The sequence below is a fragment of the Marmota flaviventris genome, chromosome 8 (genome assembly GCF_047511675.1).
Source record: "Marmota flaviventris isolate mMarFla1 chromosome 8, mMarFla1.hap1, whole genome shotgun sequence".
Lineage (NCBI taxonomy): Eukaryota > Metazoa > Chordata > Mammalia > Rodentia > Sciuridae > Marmota > Marmota flaviventris.
In genome coordinates this window covers 31,156,318-31,178,508 of record NC_092505.1, presented here as the reverse complement: position 1 = coordinate 31,178,508, position 22,191 = coordinate 31,156,318, and positions in this window count along the sequence as shown.

Below are 22,191 nucleotides of genomic sequence, written 5' to 3'. Positions count from 1 at the left end.
CTGGTTCAAATGAGTCTCCCATTTAATATTAAAATCTCTCATTCACTTCGAAGAACACTGAATAAGAAAAGAGGTAAGTAAAAGGCATTTTTACAAAATCCAGAACTGTATCAATTGAATTTTATTATAAACATATTATGGGATGTTTGGATTTAATAGATTTTTTAATTTTTATTCTAATTTGTTATATATGACACCAGAGTGCATTACAATCCATATTACACATAAACAGCACAATTTTCATATCTCTGGTTGTATACAAAATATATTCACACCATTTGTGTCTTCATATATGAACTAAGGATAATGGTGTTCACCTCATTTTACCATCATTTCTACCCCCATGATCCCTCCCTGCCCCTGCCACCCCTTTCTCCTATAAGAGTTTGTCTAATTCTCCCATGCTCCCCTTCCCAACCCCACTATGGATCAGTCTCCTTATATCAGAGAAAACATTCAGCATTTGGTTATTTGAGATTGGCTAACTTCCCTGAGCATTATTTTCTCCAATTCCATTCATTTACCTGCAAATGCCATGATTTTATTCTCTTTTATTGTTGAGTAATAGTACATTGAGTATATATATATGATATTTTTTTAAAATTCATTCATCTAATGAAGGGCATCTAAGTTGGTTCCACAATTGTGAATTGTGCTGCCATAAACATTGATGTGGCTGTGTCCCTGTAGTATGCTCTTTTTAAGTCCTTTGGGTATAGACTGAGGAGTGGGATAGCTATGTCAAATGGTGGTTCCTATTCCAGTTTTCGAAGGAATCTCCATACTGCTTTCCATATTGGCTGCACCAATTTGCAGTCCCACCAGCAATGTATGAGCGTACCTTTTCCCCACATCCTCACCAACACTTATTGTTGTTTGTATTCATAATAGCTGCCATTCTGACTGGAGTGAGATAAAATCTTAGAATGGTTTTAATTTGCATTTCTCTAATTGCTAGAGATGTTGAACATTTTTTCATATATTTGTTGATTGATTGTATGTCATCTTCTAAGAAATGTCTGTTCAGTTCCTTGGCCTATTTTTTGATTAGGATATTTGGGGGGGGGGTTGGTGTTTAGCTTTTTCAGTTTTTTACATACCCTAGAGATTAGTGCTCTATCTGATATCCAAGTGGTAAAAATTTGCTCCCAAAATGTAGACTCTCTATTCACATCACTGATTGTTTCTTTTGCTGAGAAGAAACTTTTTATGTTGACTCCATCCATTTATTGATTCTTGATTTTAATTTTTTGCATTATAGGAGTCTTATTAAGGAAATAGGGGCCTAAACCAATATGATGGAGATTTGGACCTCCTTTTTTTTCTATTAGACCCAGTGTCTCTGGTTTAATTCCTAGGTCCTTGATCCACTTTGAGTTAAGTTTTGGGAATGGTGAGAGATAGGGGTTTCATTTTATATTTTTGCATAGGGATTTCCAGTTTACCCATCACCATTTGTTGAAAAGGCTATCTTTTGTCCTATGTATGTTTTGGGCATCTTTGTCTAATGTAAAATAACTGGAATTATGTGGATTAGTCTCTGTGTCCTCTATTCTGTACCATTGGTCTACCAATCTGTTTTGGTGCCAATACCATGGTGTTTTTGTTACTATTGCTCTGTAGTCTAGTTTAAGTTTTGATATAGTGATACCACCTGCTTTACTCTTCTTGCTAAGGATTGCTTTAGCTATTCTGGGTCTCATTTTTTCCAAATGAATTTCATGATTGCTTTTTCTAATTCTATGAGGAATGACATTGGAATTTTGATCAGAATTGCATTAAATTTGTATAGTGATTTTGGTAATATGGTCATTTTGACAATATTAATTCTGCCTATCCAAGAGCAAGGTAGGTCTTTCCATCTTCTAAGGTCTTCTTTGATTTCTTTCTTTAGCCTTCTGTAGTTTGTATTGTAGAAGTCTTTCACCTCTTTCATTAGGTTGATTTCCAAGTATTTTTTTGAGGCTATTATGAATGGGGCAGTTATTCTCATTTTCCTTTCAGAGGATTTGTTACCGATATACAGAAATGCCTTTGACTTATGGATGTTGATTTTACATCCTGCTTCTATTCTGAATTCATTTACTAGTTCTAGAACTTTTCTGAAGGAATTGTTTGGGTCTTATAGGTATAGAAATATATCATTGAAAAATATTGCTAATTTGACTTCTTATGTTCCCATCTGTATCCCTTTAATGTATTTCAACTGTTTAATCATTCTGGCCTGTGTTTCAAGAACTATGTTAAATAGAAGTGGTGAAAGAGGGCATTCCTTGTTCCAGTTTTTAGAGGAAATGCTTTCAATTTGTCTCCATTTAGAATGATATTGGCCTGGGGCTTAACTTAGATAGCTTTTATAATTTTGGGATATGCTCCAGTTATCCCTAGTTTTCTAGTGTTTTGAACATGAAGGGTTGTTGTATTTTTTTCAAATTTTTTCCTGCATCTATTGATATGATTGTATGTTTCTTATGTTTAATTGCATTGATGTGAGAAATTACATTTATTGATTTCCATGTGTTGAACCAACTTTGCATCCCTGGGATGAACCCCACTTGATCGTGGTGCACTATAATTTAGATATGTTTTTTTTGTATTCAATTTGCCAGAATTTTATTGAGAATTTTTCCATCTATGTTCATTAGAGATATGGGTCTGAAGTTCTTTCTTTGATGTGTCTTTGCCTGGTTTCAGAATCAGTGTGATATTGGCTTAATAGAATGAGTTTGGAATTACTACCTCTTTTTCTATTTCCTGAAATAAATTGAAGAGTATTGATATTAGTTCTTCTTTATAGATCTTGTAGAACTTGGCTGTGTATCCATCCAGTCATGGATTTTCTTTGTTTTTAGACTTCTGATGGTGTCTTCTATGTCATCACTTGAAACTGATCTGTTCAAATTGTGTATATCGTCCTGATTCAATTTGGGAAAATCATATGACTCTAGAAATTTGTCGATGCCTTCACTATTTTCTATTTTATTGGAGTACAAGTTTTCAAAACAATTTCTAATTATCTTCTGTATTTCTGTACTGTCTGTTATGATATTACCTTTTTCATCATGTATGTTAGTATTTTGAGTTTTCTCTATCCTTCTCTTCATTAGCATAGCTAAGGGATTGTCAAATTTATTGATTTTTTCAAATAACCAAATTTTTATTCTGTCATTTTTTTCAATTGTTTCTTTTCTTTCAATTTCATTGATTTTAGGTCTGATTTTAGTTATTTCTTGTCTTCTACTGCTTTTAGTGTTGATTTGTTCTTCTTTTTCTAAGGCTTTGAAATGTAATATTAGGTCATTTATTTGTTGACCTTTTCTTCTTTTAAGGAATGAACTCTATGCAATGAACTTTCCTTTTAGTACTGCCTTCATAGTGGCCCAGAGATTTTGATACGATTTATCTGTGTTCTCATTCACCTCAGAATTTTTTAATCTCCTCCTTGATGTCTTCTGCAACACCTTGTTCATTAGTAGCATATTATTTAGTCTCCAAGTGTTGGAGTAGTTTTTATTTTTTATTCTATCATTGATTTCTAATTTTATTCCATTATGATATGATAATATGGTCTATTTTAGAAAAGGATCTATGTGTTGCTGAGAAGAAAGTGTATTCACTAGTAGAAGTATGAAATATTCTATATATGTCAGTTAAATCTAAGTTATTGATTGTATTATTGAGTTCTATAGTTTCTTATTCAACCTTTTTTTTTTTTTGGAAGATCTATCCAGTGGTGAAAGAGTTGTGTTAAAGTCATTGAAAATTATTGTGTTGTGGTCAATTTGACTCTTAAACTTAAGAAAAATTATTAATGAACATAGATGATCCAGTGTTTCCTGCATATGTATTTATAATTATCATATCTTGTTGGTTTCCTTGAGGTTTATAAAATGCCCTTCTTATCCCTTTTGATTAACTTTAGTTTAACATCTATTTTATTTAATATAAGGATGGAAACCCCTGCTTGCTTCTGCAGTCCATGTGAGTGGTATGATTGTTCCCAACCTTTCACCTTCAGTCTGTGGATGTCTTTTCCTATGATATAGGTCTCCTGGAAGCAGCATATTTTTTTTTTATCCAATCTGCTAGCCTATGTCTTTTGATTGGTGAGTTTAGGCCATTAACATTCAGAGTTATTATTGAGACATGATTTGTATTTCCAGCCATTTTGGTTTATTTTTGTTATTTAACTTGACTTGGTTTCTCCTTTGATTAGTTTTTCCTTTAGTATAAAACTTCCCTCTGTTGATTTTCATTGTTTTTTGTGTGTTTGTTTTGTTTTTTAAATTCCTCTTCATGGATTATTTTTCCAAGGATGTTCTCTAGTGCAGCTTTTCTGGCTGTAAATTCTTTTAACTTTTGTTTATCATGGAAGATTTTTATTTCATCATCAAATCTAAATTTTGCTGGATACAAGATTCTTGGTTGACAACCATTTTCTTGCAGAGTTGATATATATTGTTCCAGGATCTTCTAGCTTTCAGGAAATGGTTTGGAAAATCTGCACATAACCTAATTGGTTTCCTTCTATATGTAATTTGATTCCTTTCTCTCATTGCTTTTAATATTCTCTCCTTATTTTGTATGTTAGACATGTTCATTATAATGTTCCTTGGTGTTGATCTGCTGTGATTTTATATATATATATTTGGTGCCCTGTAAGCCTCTTAAATTTGGTTTTCCAATTCATTCTTCATGTTTGAAAAATTTTTTGATATTATTTCATTGAATAGATTGTTCATCCCTTAGGTTTGGAACTCTATGCCTTCCTCTACCCCAATAACTTTAAATTTGGTCTTTTTACATTATCCCATATTTCCTGAATATTCTGCTCATGGTTTCTTATCATTTTCACTGTGTGGTCTACATTCTTGTCAAGATTATATATTTTGTCTTCATTGTCAGAGGTCCTGTCTTCCAAGTGTCTAATCTGTTGGTGATGCTTTCAATTGAACTTTTAACTTGGTTTATTGTTTTTTTCATTTCAAGGACTTCTGTTTGGTTTGTTTTTAGAACCTCTATCTCCCTATTGAAGTAATCATTTGCTCCCTTATTTGTTTATGTAGCTCTTTGTATAAATGATCTTTTGCTGCCTGTATTTGCTGTCTTATATGATTCTTTAATTAACAAAATAATTTAATTATGTTCATCCTGCATTACTTCTCTGTAATTTCTTCCGCTATGCTGGTTATGGATTCTAATAATGTCATATATTGATTTGTTTGGGGCATTTTCCTCCCTTGTCTTTTCATGTTGCTTGTGTGTCTTCCCTTCTAGCACTGTGAATCTAAGGCATTACCTTTTTTTTATCCTATAGGTCTATAGTGCCCTGTAGGGTACCAATACCTATCCTTTGAGTTGAAGGACAATGTTAACAGATCCCAATATAAACAATGTACAGTCTTAAAAACAATTAGTTGCTATTAAAACATTCACAGTTTGGTCACAATGTACATAAATGATGAATTCAATTATTATCTACAATATAATCAGTAGGTTCTTAAAGGGGTTTACAGTTTCTGGTGGTGGATAAAGAACTGGGGGTGAAGTGTAGGATGACATGCTGAGGAGGTAGGGAGTGAGGATATAGAGTTATTATATCTTAAGAAGTTTTAAAGAGAAATTTAAAGAAAAAAGTTAGTAGCAGGAGAATAGAGAGGAATTAATTTGGTGTAGATAAGTACATGGGAAGCCAGTAGAATATATAAAACAAACACACATATATATTAAGAAAAATTTGAAAATATGTTAAAATAGTAAAAGCTGTAGGAAAAAAAGAATATAGAACACAACTGTTATATACTATTCAGACCTTCCAGATCTCAAAATCCTAATTTACGAAAAGTACTTGGTTTAACATATATTAGGGATGTGAGGGCAGAAAAATAGGAAAGGAGAAGAAAAAAACAATATTCAAGGAATAAGCAAGGATTGTTTTGGTTGGAGATTAGTACCTTTCCTGATTCCCTTATTATCCAATAGGTGGGGTCGTCTGTTATTAGCTGGTATGGCCTCCTTCAAGATGGTGAAGTTACCCAGGTTGTCACTGTGCCAGGCTAGTGGTTTCTGGAAAAGGAAGGAGTTAGAAATGAGCACCTGGCCAGCTGGAGTTCCAAACTGGGAGTTGTCCCCACTAAAGATGGCGATGATGGTGACCCAAGATGGAGGTGCCTGCTTTCAGCAATGGGGTGTTGGGTTGGGTTGGGGGAGCCGGGTGATGATGTTAGACGTGGACGATGTGTTCAGAGAGAGCTCTCTGGCATGTAGTGTGTTGTTTTGCCTGTCTTTAGAGCCTGTGTGAAGTTCCCAGGTGCACGCAGGCTAAAGAGCATAGGGGACTATTTCCTTTGCTACAGTGTTCCAAGATGGAGGCGACTAGGGGAGCCCCATATTGGTAGATGTGGGTCCATTTGAGAGTTTCAGCTGGAATTTCTGCACGTGGGTAGCTGCTGGGTGTCCTTAGTGAAAGTGGCATCCAGGATTTCTGCTCAGGTGAGTAGCCAAAATTCTGAGTGGGTGCTGATGCCTATGGTCCCTCTCTGGTACCCAGTAGTACTTCTAGTCATGTGTGGGCAAGTAGTTGGGAGACCTACTCTGAAGCTGAGGCCTGGAGCCCTGCATGGGCACAGCGGTTGTGATTGCTGCGCAGGAGAAGGAATATAGCTTGTAGAGAAACAGTATTCTCACTGCTTGAGGTCATGGAGCAACATAAAATGCTGCCTCACTGTGGCCCACCATCTTAGATCCCCATATTATTTTTAATAATAATTTTAAATGTAGCAGTGACTTTTTCACTGAACCTACATTTTAGTCAGGTGGGTATATATTTTAAAAATGATTTTGATGAACAAATAATATTTCCATGTAGGTATGTACTGAAGAATGATCAATTCAATATAATTACCACATCCATCACCTCAAATATTTGTTATTTATTTCTTATGAGAATATTCAAAATTCTTTCTGCACCTATTGTGAAATATGTAGTAAATTATTATCAACTTAGTCATTTTACTGTGCAATGGGGCATCAGAATTTATTTCTACCAACCATAACTTTGTATTTATTAACCAATATTTTCCCCTTTTCGAACCCTGAGTCCTCTGCCCTCTCACCCTTGCCTCTGTTAACTACCACTGTACTCTCTACTGCTATGAGTTTGCCTTTTTTACCTTCTACATACAGGTGAAAATATATAGTATTTCTCTCTCTGCACCTTGCTAATTAGCATGGTCTTGCTGAGGAAAATTAAATCAATTTATTCATGGACATTTGAATATTAACCACCATTCATTTAAGAGCCACTCTACTTTATGATTATAAAGTTTGTTTAGTGCTGATAATTATAGAAATAAAACATAATAAAAATCATTTATTCTACACATAGAGCAGTAAAAATTCCATTTCAATTGCTTTCAATTTCTACTCATTTTTATTTCAAGTATCATTAAACAGTTTGGCTTAGTCCAAAATTACATTTATATTTTCCCAACATATATTGAAAGAGTGTTTTACTGATTGTAAAACATGTGTTGCAGTTAATATATAATACATAGGAAATAGAGGTTAGGGAGCTATTTTGGAACCCTCCTCCTTAAACTACAGAGCTATAAATGGACAAATTAAAAAAAATGTATTAGATCTATATTTAGCATATATTTAGTAGCATAAATTTTGTAACATTTATTAGGGGCCAAACTAAACAATGAAGAGAGAAAACAGCCCCATCCATTTAGCATATGTGCATCCTCAAAAATGAAAAAGAGCCAAGTTGAGCAGCAATGTTAACATATGTGCATCTAATACAGCTAAGTACTGTAAGATCAGATATTGTCCAAGCAGCTATAATATTAGATTTAGAGTTTTCTAATACTAAAAGCATGGTTCTGGTTTGTATTCTAATGCTTAGCAAAGGTTATAAAACAAAAGGACTCTAAATAATGCCAGCCTCTGTGTTCGTGATTAGCACTGCTCTCTATTGGGAGTAGAAAATGTAATGCAGTCACACTTCAGGGCCCAGCTGCTTTGCTGATACTAGTCATCCCAGACCACCTGTTTTCACATTCTCATATGCACTTTAGTCTGTCATTCACGGATGCCCTGCGCACAAATTTCCGTTTGCTTGCCCACTGCTTTGGCAGTTTTCCAATGACAAGTAAGTGCATTGAGCTTTACAATTTCTATGTTCGATGGTTTCCAAATTCACTTAAGTTGCTCACCATCTCCATAAGCATTACAGAGGCATTCTAAACATGGCAAATTGCCTAGGCCAAAATAATTCCACCTAAATTTTTAACCCAAGGACTTTAAGTGGACTTATATATTATTTCTTCAAAAATATCAACTTCATAACTACAAAACACACACACAAAATAGATGACTGATCTGATCGACATAGTGGATTTTTCTCCTTAATTTTGGAATCACAATGTACAGTAAATATAGATTTAATTTTGTGTAGAATTTCAATTGTTGCTTAGATCTCCAATACCATTTAGGAATATGCCATAAAGAAAAGTTAACAAATAGCAACCTTTAAATTAATTTGATGTTTCACTTCAAGAACTGTTACTAAATATGCCCAAGAACTGTTAATGAAAGCTGGTATTTCTTTTCAAGAGTATATATCTTAGAGCATATGCTACTGTTATAGTGAGAAAAGTTCATCTCATATTCAATACATAAGATTCATTTTAAAATAGAATGCCTCTTGTAACTAATTTGTTTTTCAGGAAAATCATTCTGTTATATAATGGCATTTTAATTATTAACAAATAAACCAGTGCAACAAATAAACCAAGAGGCATTGCAGTTAAAGTAAGTAATTGGATAAAACAGGCAAAGTTAAATAAGTCATAAATCTTAAAATCATTTAGTAAAACTACAAAGCACTCACTCTATCTTTTCCCAGGTGGTTTAGAGAGCAAGCTATTAAGAGAATGTTTCACATACTGATCATTTCAAAATTACAGCATGCAAAGAATGCCCCAGGGAACCAGAATATACAAAGATCAGTAAGAATAAGATATTATTCCCAAAAATTAAGTGATCTCATTCCAGTGATGAGATGTGTGTGTGTGTGTGTGTGTGTGTGTGTGTGCTTGCGCACGCTCATACTGGTACATATTCATGTGTATGCACGTGCACACACACATACACACAAAGAGTGTGCATGATGAGAACATGAAAAATTATATTATAAAACGCACTATCATGATTGTAAGAGATAGGAGCACATGGCTCATATTAGAAGTGGCTGGTTCTTTAATGTTGGAAATCACTTTAATAGGCCATTTTACTCCAATAAAGAGGGCCCCATTTTGTCCATCTCTCTACTGTGGGTAGGTCAGGAATGTTATCCACACAGAGACACTTTGCATGCGAAAATCATAAATAAATAACCTTTTCTTTTTCCCATGACTGAGATGAGACACAAGGCTTTAAGGGTGTGGCTTTAAGTGTGATCTGAAATGAGCAGAGAATTAGGGTTGGGGAGGCAAGATCTGGGGAGAATAAACCAGATGCTTAGTTTCTTGACAGTTTAGTGAACCCAAGGAGGTGTACAACAAAGGGGAAATATCTGAAGAAAATTCAAGATGACCATGTCTGAAATTTTCTTTTCAACTCTTTCATGTGTTTTCCTGGGCTACCTCTCTATCCCAAATTTTAGTGAGAAGGTATTGGACATTACAATCCTGGCTCTGTGATGTTTTCAAAATATGGGTGAAAGCACCAGAAGTCTGCTGAAGTAGTGAGGAGAAAGGGGCAGTTCCTGTCTATAAAGATGCAGAATAAGACTCAGGCAACAATGAAGAAAAAAGCTGCCATAGACTTGGACTGAGGAGCAGACATGGGGTGTTCCCTACAAATGACAGTAGGAGTTGACACCAGAAGGGAGTCTGTTAAAAATCTGGCACCAAAGTGAGCTAATCCATGCTGAAAATTTAATCAAGCCCCATTTCAAAAATTCCAGAGAAGGCATCAGGCTTCTCACAACATGGAAATGAGGGCTTAAATTATATTAATTGAAAGGATTATTGACATGAGAGGATGAAAATATATGTTCCCCTGTAAGGGCTGTAATAAAAGTGCAAAGTTCATGAGGCAATGGGAGAAATACAGATGTTTTGAAAGCAACTGGATCCTACCTCCATTTATAAGCTATTTCATAGCAGGGAAGTGGATGATCTTCTCTGGGACATGTTTCTCACATATTAAACAAGATTAATAAGGTTGACTTCACTGGCTAGATGCGAACAACAAATGTGTTTAAGGCACCTGGCAGAGCTTGGGCAATGAATAAATCTTAGTTCCTTTGCTAATTGTCCTATCCATCCTACTGTTCAATGAGGATTTTAGAAGACAGAACAATTGATTTCAATTAGAAATCAAAAGCTTGTATGAAAAAAATACTGGCTTTGAGTTAGGCCTTGAAAAATAAGTGTATGAAAATATAATCAGTTATAGGTTTGTTGGAGGAATGTAATATGATTTCAAAGGAATTTAATATTATATATAAGGATGTTCTAAAATGTACAAATTTTTCATAGAAGACACAGTAGGGAAGTGCTGCTATAATAGAGATTTATGATGTGTGGTAACAGGGTTTTGCTCCCCATTATCTTTCCCTGTGGTGTTATGGTTGTGCATAATTTGCCTTATATAGTAAGAAAGAGGAAGAGTGAAGCAATAGTAAGAAATTCCTCAGAGAGAAGCAACGTGAAAAGGACTTCATCCATGGTTGCTGACTTTGAAGATGCAGGAAGAGACAAAGAAACATATAGACTGTAGGAGCTTGAAATATCCCTCAGCTTGAAGCTAGCAAAAAAAAAAAAAATAGAGCATCAGTCCTATGACCACAAGGAACAAACTTTGCTCTAGAATTTCAGAAAGGAATGTAGCTTGGAGATAACTTGAGTTTAATCTGTACACACATCACAGAATTGGTGTACACATAATAGCAGACTCATTCTTTTAAGCAATTAAGCTTGTGTGGGGATAACTAGAGGGGCAGAGAGCTGTGAGATGAATTGCCTCCCAGTGCTAGTGGAGGTGAATTTTTATGTTGTATTACAGTGTTATTTTTTCCATCACTTACAAATATTTATTTAGAAATTCTTAGGTAATATTTTATGAGAGCAGCTAGAGGGTAATACAACAAATTACAGTGATGGTTTCTGGTTAAGTAGTTTGGTTGGGTTCATAATATGATATTCATTAAATTTTATTATAGTAAATGCAACCCAGTTTTCCAGGGATAACATAAAATACTAAAATCAAAGGTCACAAGGCTTATATGGTCCAGAAATACTAAGGTACCTAGTGCAATTCATTAAGAAAATCCTCTTACTAAATGACTTGTTTACATTTGCTTTTCTTCTTCATTAGAAACTGGCTTTTCTATTTTGATAATAAAGAAGAAAATGATTCCCAACTAAAAATCCCATGGAACTTTCACTATCCTGTTGCCATAGTGTTGTGGGTGATACAGATATTTTCAACAGAGTGAAGAGACCTATTTAAATTTTAAAACCAAGTATTTCTAATTTTTACAAAAAATACATTGGGAACTTGAAAATTATAATCACATTTTTAACAAGCATCCAGTGGCTTTCTAGAAACAAGTTGTCTAGCCAGCTGTCTGCTACTTTTGATATTAATGTGCTTCTACTTATTCTAGGGTCATATGAGAATGGTTACAAGAAAAGTCATAAATGAATAATGAATGATTCTACCAATGGATAGTCCTTCATTTAATTTTTAAATGTATTTGTCTCCCTTTAGTATGTAAATCAATTTATAACACAAAATCATTGGATGTGGTTCATTTGGATTGGAGAATCCAAAATGGGCAAAGTGTCAAACATGTGTATCTTCTCCAATGTATATCTTTTTTGGATTATTTAGAACTGTTTCTCTTTTTTGTCTTATTTTCTTTTTAATATTAGGTAACACAGACAGCTAAATTTCTCTATATCTCCCACAGGATTGATCAGGATCTAGAATGAGAGTTATTACAGGAGTAGAAATAGTGTAATTTGGGGCCCAAATCCAGGGAGTGTATATGTAATTAGCTTAAATTTTTTCATCATTTATCTACCTTCTCCAGGTATGGAAGAGATTGCTCTTCTATCTGAGTTCTCTAAAATTTCTCTGTCTTGTTCTTGTCTCCCTTTTTCTAAATGTACATTTCTGAAAATCTCCCAGAGAAAGAGTACGTGCTGCTTGTTCCCCTCAACTGACATTCAACTTCTGCCCTCTTCCTCCTATTACCATTTTTTTGATCATCATTCTGCTCTTGTATTGAAAAAAATTGCATCTTTCTGCTTTGTTTTAATCACAAAATCTCAAATTTTCTTCTGTGGCCAAAATGATCTTTCTAAAATTCAAATCCATGACCCTATTATTTTTAAACATCTCATTTTATTTCAAATTGACTCACAATCCCTTAGCATAGTATGCAAGGTTATTTGTAAATTGGGACTTTCTCTAAGAAACCCCAAAATCCATGCTCCATGACATATAGTCACATCAACTATTTAAACATCTTCAAAGAACACAAAGGTTTCCTGCCGTCTCTTTTGTATTTGTAGAGATCTTTTGTTTTTCCTGTCTGAAAAAATCACTTTTCCATTTTTAAATTTACATAAATCTCATTTTTTATATTTTTTTTCAAAAAAATTGCAATGGCTGTAATGTTACCATCTTCTCTGTGTACTCAGGATTTCTTTAGATTTCATTACTTTAGAACATATCAGATTTCATTATTATAGAAAGATGTTCCTCATTTTATTTTCCCGAGGCCAGAGATTCTTTGTTCATTATCTTTTCTCAATTTCAAATATAGGTTTTTAAAGACTGGTAATTGAGTAAATGAATTAGTCAATGAATTAAAAAGTTAACTAAAGTTATGATTTGATCCTTTGCCAAAGGTTGATAATAGACATGACTGTATACGGAATATGGAGCCTGTCTAAAATGCTTATAAATTTTGAACAATTTTCATCATATTATGAGCAATTTCATATTACATTTACACAGAAGAAAAATACTACCTTATGAAATACAATGACCCTTTATATACAAAAAGAGCAAAAGAGAGGAAAGAAGTAAACAATTCATAATATTATTTCTCTACTATGCATAACAGGAAATATAGAAGTGATTTTTTATATTTAAAATAACTTATATTTTTATTCAGATTTTTCTCCTTAGGTGTTTGTAGCATAAAAGATAAATAAATAATGATGGGCCTTTTCTCATGAAACTCATATTCCAAGATTGATATTAAGAAAAAAACACTTTGAACACACCTTTATCTCTCCAGCATCATTTCAAACACTTTGTAAACATTCTCATTTGCAAAATGACAAGATGGCACCACTCTCTGGGATTGTTGTACAGTTGAATAAAATAATATTCATAAAAGTCAGTATAGTGTGGGGCTCAAAGAGCATTCTTTCTTTTGCTAACATAGGTATTATTTTCCTTTTCAATTTTATTTATATGGTAAGGGAACACAATTTATTTTATTTTTGAAACAATTCAGTATAAACCCCTTCAAATATTGTTGTCTTTAAAACATAATAATCTAAATAAATGTACATGTAGGTGGCTAATAAATTAGTTTACATGATGATAACAGAATCAAATTCCAGTCATTTATGAAACAATGAAAGTGACTTTCAAATAAATACAAACTAAGAGAAAATTTAAGTTTCTGTGTGTCCACTTCATCACTCTTTCCTGGTGTAACAATACCTATGAATTGGCAATCGTCTCCTTTCTATCCACTTTCTATTTGGCCATCAGACCAATCTTTCTAAAATGTGAGCATAATTTTGACAACCCTGTGTTTAAAACAATTTGGTGATTCCCTGCCACATATACAACACAGCCCCAATTCCTAACCATGATAGTGGTACACTTTAGTCATCAGTCATCAGTTCTACTGCCACCGAAAGCTCCAGGGATTTTAAACTACTTGTGGCTTCAGAGTTTACCAGGAAAACTTTAGCCTTTGACATCTATACCTGAGATTCCCCTTCTCTGAAAACTTCTCTATCTCCACCAGCATCTGTCCTCCTGCTGAGCTCCTACTATTTCGAGATACATCTCCAGTACTATTACTCAATAACTTGTTCCCAAATCCCTCAAAAGAATGGTGTGTCTACTCTTCTTTGAACTAATGTCACCCATCTCATGAAACTTGTATTATTTGTTTCTACAGTTTCAATGAGGTTGTGAGCCTTTTAAAATTAAAAATTACACTGTGACTTGGGCTTAATGTTTGAAAATATTTTAATAGAGCAATATTTGGTTTGCTGTTTGTAGTATTTTCTTTGGTATTTCTGGCATTTAAATATTATGATATTTTTCAAGACCTCTATAAATCCAGTTAGAATGAAATCTGACATTTATGTAGGCAATAAATGTTTGCTCAAGGAAAATAATTATTTCTTATTCAATGAATTCTTTGACCAGCCCGAAACAAATTGCTTAATTTCAGGGCAAAGAAAGAAACATCTTGGTTATGGTTGAGATGAGATGATTTAGTATTATTTTCCTGAATATTAGACTTATTTTAAAATCTAACATTAAAAATCTACGTTTAAAGTAAGCTTTTATGATTAAAATAAGTAAAATCTTTTAGTTACTTTTGTTATTGTTTAGGAAAACACTTCAATGTGTTATTATTTTTTTCCTTTTTACATAATAGGTGTGACATTTCCAAATTTCTCTCAAGTCTCAACTATATAAAATGATGATTAAAACAAATTTCTATTTCTTTAAAATTGACAGTATTCTCTTTGGTCCATATCTCCAGTCATGGTGGATGAAAAATGAGAAATCTGCAAAAAAAAAAAAAAAAGTGGGGCAGGCGGGGCAGGGGTATATTACATTGCCCTGCAATATTTACATGAATATCACTCCTATTTTCATGAAATTTAACATATCCCAAATCTTTTCTAAAAATGCTCACTTTTGAGGTGTGGATCTCAGTGAAAGAGTATATATTTAGCATGTGTAAGGCTACCAGTTCAATCATAAAGAATAAAAAACTACAAAATATCATGGTTTGGATGTGAAATGACCCCCAAAGCTCCTGTGTTAATGTTGGAATGTTTGGAGGTAAAGTGATTGGAGTATGAGAGCTTAATCAGTCTGAACTAATATGAATGAACTGAGTGATACCCCTGAAGGAATCATTTTTCCTGTGTCCCTCCCTTTCTTCCTTCTTTCTCTTTCTCACTTTCTCTCTCTCTCTTTCCTGGCTTTATGAGGTAAACAGCTATTCTCAGCTATGCTCTTTGTCCACGATCTTCTGCCTTAAATTGGGCCCAGAGCAATTGAGTCAGTCATATATGGACTGAGACCTCAAAAACCCTGAGCCCCCCCCCACGCACACACACAAAAATGCTTCTCTATTTTGTTCTGGCCAGGCATTTTGGTCACAGTGACAAAAATCTGACTAACATAAAAAATAAATAATAAACAATAATAAAAACAATCACCTTTGCATTTTGTTGTCTCAAAAGAGTTAATAGAATTTTTTTTTATATTCTCCAGAATAACATCTGAAATATTTATTGTTGAATAATTTTAATCTCAGGTAACTGTATAAAATGGCTGCATTTCAATGAGAATTGTAATGCTGTTCACAGCAAAAATAACACTGTGCATTTGAAGGCACCTTATAATTAAAATCTTTTGTCTATGAACACATTAAAAATAATATTTACTGTGTTCAATGTCAAAGCTGTGTATGCTTATGTATGTCTACAGGGAAACATTTAAAAAACAAAGCATTAAAATGTCAGAAAATAAAATTTTCAAATACACAAAAAGAAGTATTCAAAAAGACTGAGAATATTAACTAATACATCTGCACAAGATGGCTCATAGAATCAACCTTAAATTATACGTAAAATACTTCATAATATAGTATTAAAATTCCAGTTAAAATACAAGTTATAAGTAAAATATTGTTAATTGTTAAATAATTTTTACTAACTAATGTATGTAAAAAATTCTAATAGGCAGGTACAAAATATTTTATATGACATTTTGACATTTCACATTATGATATAATTATAACTTATCTGTATTCAATAGTAGGAATTTACCAATACATTAACAATTGTTATATTGTTTAATAAGTTTAACTATAGGTTCATTTCAATAATGTAGCTTCAAGGTGTGTTAGTAAATTTTGTTGATTCATTTTATAAGTCACTTAAAAATGAAATACATTTTGAAATATGTTATTACTGCATAGATAATTTTAACACTTCTAAAATATTAATTTAAAACTAGATTTTTGAAGGGTAGTTGGAATAAGGCTGAGACTCAAAGAGAATGAACATTTCTATCATTCTCAAAGTGAATAACAGATTTAATCAAAAGAGGTATTATCAAAGAGAATGATGGATTGAAGGAGAAAGATTTCAAAGTGAATGTTGAAACAAAGGAAAGTCCAGAGCAGACTAAATTCTACAGTCAACAAAGGACTGAATTACCATTTCCCTCATATAACATTTCCAATATCCACATCCATATTTCTTTGCATGTCATCTAATTTACTGTTGTTGTCTATGGGTTAAAATTAAACTTTCTTTACCTCTTTTTTATTGTTTTATTGGGATTATATGATTTTCTACGTTATTAGAATTTTATATACACTTCATGTTTTAATTCAACTGTCTTAAGATTTTTGCTTTAGGTCATACAGGAAGGTCAGGAACCCGAATAACCCTTGTATAGTTATCAACTACAAAACTTGATAAATTACAGAACACAATTGTTTTCAGACACCGGACACCAGTCAGAGAAAATTCATGATTTCTGACAGAAGGAAAACATTTAAGGTGAGATTATAAAAACCCAGGTTTTCTCTATGGAAAATTCCAAGTTCCAAGGAAAATATCTTTCAGGTTCCTTTTGAACTGAAGATAAAGAGATGAGAGTTTGAGATGGCTTGGCAGCTGGAAATTTTAGGACAGACAGAGGTATCTAAACAGAAAGAAATATCAGAAATCTGCATTTGAATCAACTTTAGTCTTTTCAGAAGTTATATAGACACAGAAGTTAAGAAGAACTTTTTAAACTATCATCAGTGTACTCAAAGTGTTCAAGGATTGAAGGAAAACGGTATTATGAACTAAATTGTGTTCTTTCCTAATTCACATATTTGAACCATAAATTGCAAGGTGAAGCCATGTTGTATAGAGATATGGCCTTAGTGAAATTAATTATGGTTAAGTGAGGTCATAAGATAGGATCCTAATCCAATGTGAATGACCATTACTCTCTTCTTATGAGAGTAAGAGCTGTCAAGAATGCCTAAGCACAGAGGAAAGGCCAAGCAAAGATAAAGTAACTGCAAACCAGAAGAAGGCCTCACCCGAAGCCAAACCTACCAGCACCTTGATCTTTGGCTTTCAGACTATAAAATTGTTAGAAAATAACTTTCTATTGTTTAAGCCACTCAGCGTATGATATTTTGTTATGGCAATTCTAGTAGAATATGACAAATATAGAAGTATGCTGTTTAAGTACAGAATATTTGACGATTTTCTGGATTTCTAAGTTTTGTTGACTTCTACCTAGTGGAATGTAATTCTTTGTAGCGATAGAATACTTTCTTTTTTAATGCAGTTCTTCAAAATGTATTGAAATATTTTTTAATTCCCAGCAGTTAGTCTTTTTTTCTTCAGTGAATGCCACAGAAACACCTAAGAGAACTCATACTCTAGGAATGTAGTAGAGAATTATGTTGTATTTGTAAATCAGACCAGGTTGGGTGATAGTGTTGTTTAAAACACTATACATTTACTGTTTCTATTCATTTTTTTCTGTATATTAGCAGCATTGGAATCTCTGAGCAAAATTGTGGATTTCTGTTTCTCCTCTCAGACAGTCAAATTTTTCTCGTCAAAACTCTCTTAGAGGGTAAGTACACAAATAGGTTACATGAAGAAGAGCAAGCTTAAAGCAAAATATGTAAAATGAAAGAAATAATAAAGACAAAAGAACAAATTACTTGAGTAGCAAAGAGAAATATATGACAATAAAGCAAACTATTGAAAATTTGAAAGTAATTAGGCTAATCAATAAAAAATGAGAGAAGATACAAATTATTAAGAGCAGAAATAAAACTAAGATACAACAAACATCAGATAGATAATAAGTGAAACATTCCTCCTTTTGATTGCAGGCTGAGTCAGTGAATATGAGGGATATCACACCATCATTTCGGAAGGTGAAACTCTAGGAGGACACTCCCATGTGGGCTCCAGAAAAAGAGAAAGTATTTATTTCCTTGAACTTTTTATCACTTTAAAGCATCACAGCTTAAAAATATATTTTATAATCTGAAGTGTAAAGTACTTTAATATAAGTAGATAAAAGTTTATGCTTCATATTATTTTCTAAGTGACAAAGATTTGTTTTTCTTATTTAAAAATTGCATGGACTTATTGAAAATTTTTTGATGAGTTCATAAATATGAAAAGATTAACTGGGGTTAAAACCCAGTACCATAATTTACTGTTATAGAGTAAGCTCTAACGTGTGTTTTCCTTTCCTGAAATGTACCCCCAGGTGGTATATTCAGGCATCTTCAGGGCCTAAAATATGTCAACTTTTATTAAGATTAGCCAGCCTTGCTTTGATGTTCCATTTCGGTTCTCTTGCCTCTCTTTACTGCTTCATAATTATTCATGCATACTATTGGGAGAAAACTATACATGAGTCTCTCATACCTGCTGAGAAAAGGCATGATGGCTTTTGATTTGACTGTCTTTTTAAGCATATTTGCATAGAAAATATCCTTAAGCAATAGAAATCATGATTCTATCTGGATGAACGGGAAAATTCGCTTGCAGTCCTAGACAATATAGAAAAGGTCTCCTAGGAAAATCTTGACTCCTGTAGAAACATCCAGGTTCCCAACTTGGGATCTTTACAAGGAAATACAGACAACTATGTGTTCAGGCATCAGCAGGTCCTCTGCTACCCTATGGATGTGGCTTGATTGTGTCCTTGAAATATATGTGGTCTGGAAGCTTGGTCTCAGTGTGGTGAAGTTGACATAGTAGAATCTTTAAGAGGTGGGTCCTTGTTCAAGGTCATGGGGTCATGCCCTCACAAGAGATTAATTCCACAAGAGATTATTAATATTAATTAATATTTTTAAAATATTGTTTTAGTTGTAGAAGGACACACAGTATCTTTACTTATTTATTTATTTATTTTGTGATGCTGAAGGTCAAACCCAGTGCCTCACACATGCGAGGCAAGCACTATATCACTGAACTATAGTCCAAGCCCCTAATTACATTTTTGTTATTATAAGAGTGGCCACTCAGTGTATTTTGTACCTTCTACACAGCGTGTTTGCTATTCATCTATCCACCATATTATATCCCAGCCATGGGTGTCTTACCAGAAGCCAAACAGATGAACCAATCTTATCTTGAATTTTCTGTCTTTAAAAAAATGAGTTAAATAAATCGCTTTTCTATATAAAGCACTCAGTCTCATATTTTTGGTATAGAAACAGACTAATTCACCACACAATGACATACTGTGGGAGTTCAGGCTCTGGCAACCTGAAGAAATGTTACTATTGCTATAATAAACTCATTTTGTCTTTGACATAAAATTTTGCTGCTCTACCTGTGTATATGAACCTGTGTCAGGCTAACTTGTTAACTTGCAATTACTCATAGACCTTTCACAGTTCTTAGTAATTCTGATCTTAAGTATGTAATAGTGACAGAGACATGGATTTCTATAAAGGAAATACAAAGACCATTCTGCAGGCTGAGTAATGGGATCTGAAGGAAGTTCTCAGGAATAGGTAGTGGAATTATTGACTGAACTGCATGGTCAATCAGGCAAAACATATTTCTCTTCTATCTTGATTGTTAATGAGAAGGTTCTTGCAAACTGAGTACTGACAAATAGGTACAGCTTCCTGGAGGTGCCCCAGTTGTTACTGACTATCCTCCAGGTTCAGCTGGGTAAGAGAGAAGGAGACAGACAGGAAACAAACCAAAATGTTGATGTATCAGCTAGGGATAAATTTTATACCAACATTAAAATATTGTGATAATAAAAAAGCAGTAATGGGTGCAAATAGTGAAAGATATTTGCATGGATTTCTAAGGATTTTAGACTTCATGGTATTCATACCATACAAAGCAGTATAAGGTCCAGATCTTAAAATGTAATTCTGGCGATTGTGAGAAGAATTTGCAAGTAGAATTTTAGAATCCTACTGCTATTAAACAAGAAAAATAATAGAATAAATAGAGGTGCATTACATAAATAAAATAAAAATATCTGGTGCCAACAAAAATTATGTGGAAAGTAACAAAATATTCTAAAAGGGGTAAAAGTGGGCAACAGTTTCAATTGTTCTCTGTCATTGATGATATAAGGTATGTTGAGGTGTAATTAAAGATATTATTTCATGTGTTTATATGTTATAAACTAAAGTGATAGAAAGAATGTAGAAATATATTTGAATGTTATTCTGTATGTTGAAGTTCCATAAAAGAAGTGATTCAATATGACCATTGTTTTTCCAATATCACCCGTGCTATAAACTAAAGTAATAAATTACTAATTAAATTTGATTAACATCCTCCAAAATGAATGATAAGTTTTTCATGGCTTTTCTTCCTTCTTCTTTTTTTCCTTTTTAAATTTTTTTTGTTTTGCTTTTGTTTTTGTTTTGTTTTGTTTTTGCAGGACTGGAGATTAAATCCAGGGCTTTACAAATGATAGGCAAGCACCACTGAGCTACATCTCCAGTCCTGATATGGAATAATTAATTTATTTAATTTTGGGTATTTTGGGTCAGGGATGTCAAGATACTCAGAATTAAATTTGGGTCTCAACTGTGTTACATATCTGCTACATGTACTTTTTCTGTCCTTTCCCTGTCTTCTGATTCATATATTCCCAGTATTAATCTTATATTTTTCTTTGGGATTTTGTATTTTCTTGGACACAGTTTTGCATGGTTCTGACATTGTTTCTGTTTTATAAAATCTCAGAATAAATTTAGCCAGTGGATGGGAATGTATATATCGGTAAATTGTTTTTTATCTTAAAAAAAGGATAATATTCCTTATGAGGGCATGTTTTGGAGAAGCATAATTTAATGAAGAAGAGTAGACATGAAAAATAACAGAGAGGGATCTACAGAACTTGCAAGGAGAGGAGACAATGAGTAACGGGATTCCAGAGAGAAAATAAACTGTGGTAATGGACACAGATATCTTCCAAAATGTTGTCAGAAGCTGTCAGCTTCATATATATATTAAAACATTTCATGGTATTCCATGAAATATATATATATATATATATATTTTTTTTTTTTCACATGATGGCTCTTTTTCATCTCATTTCTGAAGCAAAAATCTCCACAAGCATAGGCTATAACAGGGAGCAAACTGCAGTCTGACTGAGGGCTATATGGATTAAGTGAATACATACAAAATTTGGAAGGAGACAGAGAAAAGGTATTTAATAATCATATTAGTTGCTGCACAAGATAATTTATGTAAATCATAGAATTTACCTCGCATGGCAATTCTGTACAATTTGTATTATGAGGTTTCTGTTATATTTGAGGAAAAAGAGCTTCAGGAATTAGAAAATTGTTCATGCCCTAATTTAATAATTTTTGGAATCAAGAATCAATTCAGGCTTTTTCTTTCTCTTCATCTCCATGGAAAGACACTGTAAAGTAAAGGATTCAGATTATATTTAAAAGACAACTCAAGCTGCAAATAAAAGATATTTTCATGCCACAGGAATATCTTTTGATGCTGAAGGCAGGGATATAGCCAGATCTTGAGAAGAAACAAGAACTTGGCAAGGGAATGCTGAGAAAGAACCAGCAGTATCCTTTTCTTGTTTTCTGTTTGCTTATTTTGTTGTCGTTGATGTTTCTAGCTGTGTGTCTATGATATCTGCTTCTGCTGCTCCCAGTGAAGTCCAGCCTTCTCTGCTTCTCAGTCCCCAGGGCAGAATCCTACATAACAGCTGCACAGAATGTATCTCCCTTCCTGCAGTAAATTGCTCTCTTTATCAGAAAGATGATTTTTTATTGATACATAAACACATAAAATTATCCATATTAATGGACTACCATGAAATGTTTTAATATGAGTA